Source organism: Aplysia californica, unplaced genomic scaffold, assembly GCF_000002075.1.
Source record: "Aplysia californica isolate F4 #8 unplaced genomic scaffold, AplCal3.0 scaffold00509, whole genome shotgun sequence".
In the NCBI taxonomy this organism is placed as follows: Eukaryota; Metazoa; Mollusca; class Gastropoda; order Aplysiida; family Aplysiidae; genus Aplysia; species Aplysia californica.
This window is the reverse complement of record NW_004797779.1, coordinates 364,424-369,751: the sequence shown is the minus strand read 5'-3', so window position 1 is coordinate 369,751 and position 5,328 is coordinate 364,424.

Below are 5,328 nucleotides of genomic sequence, written 5' to 3'. Positions count from 1 at the left end.
TTGGGGAGCGATCAAAACTTCTGTTTGTTGCACTCGGGTTGTGTGTTATTTGGGGCGGGGGTGGTTTTTTTTCCCTGGTAGCAACCGATTTTTTTTCTTATCGATTTTAGACCACCAAGGGATCTTATGACGTGCGCTACTAGCCCACGGCCCCACTGAGATTTTTCAGACTCGTCTAAGAAGGCTATATGTAGATCTTTCCTACCAGAAGATCAGGGTTGTGGCTGAAAGACAGCAGTAAGAAGGGGCCAAGAAGTAACAGTAGAAAGGCTGCAGAAAGTGATAGGAGCCCAGAGGAGGGGGCAAAGGAGGTGAAGGGGTGGGGGCAGAAAGTGGAGATGAAAGCTGACCACAGGCGCCATCACACGAAGGAAATTCATTGAAAATACTTTCTGAGTCTGAATTACAGCTGCTACTAAGAAAATTAAAACTTTCTAGAGGGATTGCAGCAGAGGAATCAAAGTTCTACCTACAGTTTCCATCTTCTACCATGGGTAAACACATGGAGCCTCCACAGTTTCCATCTTCTACCATTTGCAAGGAAATGGAGCCTCAAGGCTTTGGGAATACAAGAATATTGTCAGATCAAGAACTTGCTTCTGTTTTGAAGAAAATTCCCCTTCAGACTGAGGAGGACAACTGGGTTAACGTGACTAGCCATCCCACCCAAGAAGTGAGGGCAACCGCAACCAGTTTTGTAAATGAAGGAAGGGAAATACACAGGGACAAGTCTGTGCTGACACGTCAAGAAAACACCAAACAATTCTTGGCTAGCGAGACTAATATGCCAAGTGGCTTTGGCACGGTGGAACCACTAAAGGTCAACAGCACCTCTAGCTCTTTATTTCAATCCAAAAATGGACAAAATAGTCATCTGAGAGAGTTTACAACAGGTGAATTACCTGAAATGGAGACAAAACCAAAGAACACACCTGAAAGTTTTAAGTTTCAGGATCAACGAATGCACTTGTTCATATTAAAAAGTCAAAGTTTGACCCTCTCACGCTGCAACAGGCTACGGGCTTCTGTGCAAGACTGACAAATGAGAATATCAATCAGATGGCAAACTTTTCATCATGGAACAGTAATGGACACTCCACAATTTTGCCTCCTCTAGTTTCCTCTGGATTAAGCTTTCCAACTTGTCAAATGACTGAGCCTTTGCAACATGTCGAAAGTGTCAAGTCAAAGCTCAGTCTGTAAGAGATATGCTACATGTTACTGTACATGATTTGCTGAGAAGTGACTATGTACTTTTTTTTTTTATCTTACATTTCTTTCCACTAATGAGCCCTCACTCTGGAGGGATCAAAAATACTGTTGGTTGGACTGCGGGTTTGGTTTTTTGGGGGTTTTTTTGGGGGGTGGGGTTCTTTTTCCCTTGTGGCAACCGAAGCTTTTTCTTATCGATTTTAGACCACCAAGGGATCTTTAACGTGCGCTACTTGCACACGGGCCCACTGAGATTTTTCAGCCTTGTCTGAGAAGGCTAGATGTAGATCTTTCTTACCAGAAGATCAGGGTTGTGGCTGAAAGACAGCAGTAAGAAGGGGCCAAGAAGTAACAGTAGAAAGGCTGCAGAAAGTGTTAGGAGCCCAGAGGAGGGGGCAAAGAAGGTGAGGGGGTTGGGGCAAAAAGACACAATCAAAGCTGACAACAGAACATTGCCATCAAACGAAGGAAATTCATTGAAAATACTTTCTGTGTCTGAATTGCAGCTGCTATTAGAAAAATTAAAACTTTCTGGAGGTAGTAGAGCTGAGGAATCAAAGTTCTACCCGCAGTTTCCATCTTCTACCATGGGTAAACACATGGAGCCTCCACAGTTTCCATCTTCTACCATTTGCAAGGAAATGGAGCCTCAAGGCTTTGGGAATACAAGAATATTGTCAGATCAAGAACTTGCTTCTGTTTTGAAGAAAATTCCCCTTCAGACTGAGGAGGACAACTGGGTTAACGTGACTAGCCATCCCACCCAAGAAGTGAGGGCAACCGCAACCAGTTTTGTAAATGAAGGAAGGGAAATACACAGGGACAAGTCTGTGCTGACACGTCAAGAAAACACCAAACAATTCTTGGCTATGTATGTATGTATAGTATAAGGTTTTACGGCGCTCGCAACTGCTAAGGTCATATGAGCGCGCGAAACACAAGTTGTTCACCTCTGCGAAAGTTCACTTCACGACTGGCTAACTAATTTACTTTAAAATGCTAAAAAGTTAAAATATTCAAATTCGGTGTAAATACATTTGTGATCTAAAACAACTTTTAAGTAACAATAAAAATTTTTAATAATATCAAATTCATTCTACAACTCGCCATAAAGGCCAATGGCCTTTATAAAATTTAAAATTCTGCTGGGAACAACGACGGAAAAAATATCCTGCAATTTCTTGCATTTATAATATTTCCTTCGGATCTCTCCAAAGTCTAGACATTCTGTTAAAATGTGTTTAATGGTAAAATCTGTGTCGCATTCGACACAGAACGGCTTCTCATCTTCATGTAGGAGGTATTTGTGGGTTAGCGCCGTGTGTCCGATGCGCAATCGAGTAAAAATGACTTCGTCTCTTCTGGAGAGATCCGAAGGATTTCGCTGTTCTAGTTTGGGTTTAATTTCATATAATTTATTATTTTTCTGGTTTTCCCAGTGGCTCTCCCACAGACTGGAGGTGTACTTTTTGACTTTATTTCTAAAGTCAGTCTGTGGGAGAGTGTTTGTCGTTGATCCCAGCAGAAGGGATGAAGCTTTCTTCGCCAGGTCGTCTACTTGCTCGTTTCCTCGGATGCCCACATGGCTGGGTATCCATGCGAACATGATGTTTTTTCCTGGCTAGCGAGACTAATATGCCAAGTGGCTTTGGCACGGTGGAACCACTTACTAAAGGTCAACAGCACCTCTAGCTCTTTATTTCAATCCAAAAATGGACAAAATAGTCATCTGAGAGAGTTTACAACAGGTGAATTACCTGAAATGGAGACAAAACCAAAGAACACACCTGAAAGTTTTAAGTTTCAGGATCAACAAATGCACTTGTTCATATTAAAAAGTCAAAGTTTGACCCTCTCACGCTGCAACAGGCTACGGGCTTCTGTGCAAGACTGACAAATGAAAATATCAATCAGATGGCAAACTTTTCATCATGGAACAGTAATGGACACTGCACAATTTTGCCTCTTCTAGTTTCCTCCGGATTAAGCTTTCCAACTTGTCAAATGACTGAGCCTTTGCAACATGCCGAAAGTGTCAAGTCAAAGCTCAGTCTGTAAGAGATATGCTACATGTTACTGTACATGATTTGCTGAGAAGTGACTATGTACTTTTTTTAAATCTTACATTTCTTTCCACTAATGAGCCCTCACTCTGGAGGGATAAAAAATACTGTTGGTTGGACTGCGGGTTTTGTTTGTTTGTTTGTTTGTTTTTTGGGAGGGTTCTTGTTCCCTTGTGGCAACCGAAGCTTTCTCTTATCGATTTTAGACCACCAAGGGATCTTTAACGTGCGCTACTTGCACACGGGCCCACTGAGATATTTCAGCCTTGTCTGAGAAGGCTAGATGTAGATCTTTCCTACCAGAAGATCAGGGTTGTGGCTGAAAGACAGCAGTAAGAAGGGGCCAAGAAGTAACAGTAGAAAGGCTGCAGAAAGTGATAGGAGCCCAGAGGAGGGGGCAAAGGAGGTGAAGGGGTGGGGGCAGAAAGTGGAGATGAAAGCTGACCACAGGCGCCATCACACGAAGGAAATTCATTGAAAATACTTTCTGAGTCTGAATTACAGCTGCTACTAAGAAAATTAAAACTTTCTAGAGGGATTGCAGCAGAGGAATCAAAGTTCTACCTACAGTTTCCATCTTCTACATTGGGTAAACAAATGGAGCCTCCACAGTTTCCATCTTCTACCTTTTGTAAGGAAATGGAGCCTCAAGGCTTTGGGAATACAAGAATATTGTCAGATCAAGAACTTGCTTCTGTTTTGAAGAAAATTCCCCTTCAGACTGAGGAGGAAAACTGGGTTAACGTGACTAGCCATCCCACCCAAGAAGTGAGGGCAACCGCAACCAGTTTTGTAAATGAAGGAAGGGAAATACACAGGGACAAGTCTGTGCTGACACGTCAAGAAAACACCAAACAATTCTTGGCTAGCGAGACTAATATGCCAAGTGGCTTTGGCGCGGTGGAACCACTTACTAAAGGTCAACATCACCTCTAGCTCTTTATTTCAATCCAAAAATGGACAAAATAGTCATCTGAGAGAGTTTACAACAGGTGAATTACCTGAAATGGAGACAAAACCAAAGAACACACCTGAAAGTTTTAAGTTTCAGGATCAACGAATGCACTTGTTCATATTAAAAAGTCAAAGTTTGACCCTCTCACGCTGCAACAGGCTACGGGCTTCTGTGCAAGACTGACAAATGAGAATATCAATCAGATGGCAAACTTTTCATCATGGAACAGTAATGGACACTGCACAATTTTGCCTCCTCTAGTTTCCTCTGGATTAAGCTTTCCAACTTGTCAAATGACTGAGCCTTTGCAACATGCCGAAAGTGTCAAGTCAAAGCTCAGTCTGTAAGAGATATGCTACATGTTACTGTACAGGATTTGCTGAGAAGTGACTATGTACTTTTTTTAAATCTTACATTTCTTTCCACTAATGAGCCCTCACTACTCACTCTGGAGGGATAAAAAATACTGTTGGTTGGACTGCAGTTTTTTTTTTTTTTTTTTTTTTTTTTTGGGGGGGGGGTTCTTGTTCCCTTGTGGCAACCGAAGCTTTCTCTTATCGATTTTAGACCACCAAGGGATCTTTAACGTGCGCTACTTGCACACGGGCCCACTGAGATTTTTCAGACCCCTCTGAGAAGGCTATATGTAGATCTTTCCTACCAGAAGATCAGGGTTGTGGCTGAAAGACAGCAGTAAGAAGGGGCCAAGAAGTAACAGTAGAAAGGCTGCAGAAAGTGGGAGGGGGCAAAGGAGGTGAAGGGGTGGGGGTAGAAAGAGGAGATGAAAGCTGACCACAGGCGTCATCACACGAAGGAAATTCATTGAAAATACTTTCTGAGTCTGAATTACAGCTGCTACTAAGAAAATTAAAACTTTCAAGAGGGATTGCAGCAGAGGAATCAAAGTTCTACCTACAGTTTCCATTATTCTACAATGGGTAAACAAATGGAGCCTCAAAATTTCCATCTTCTACCATTTGTAAGGAAATGGAGCCTCAAGGCTTTGGGAATACAAGAATATTGTCAGATCAAGAACTTGCTTCTTTTTAAAAATAAATTCCCCTTCAGACTGAGGAGGACAACTGGGTTAACGTGACT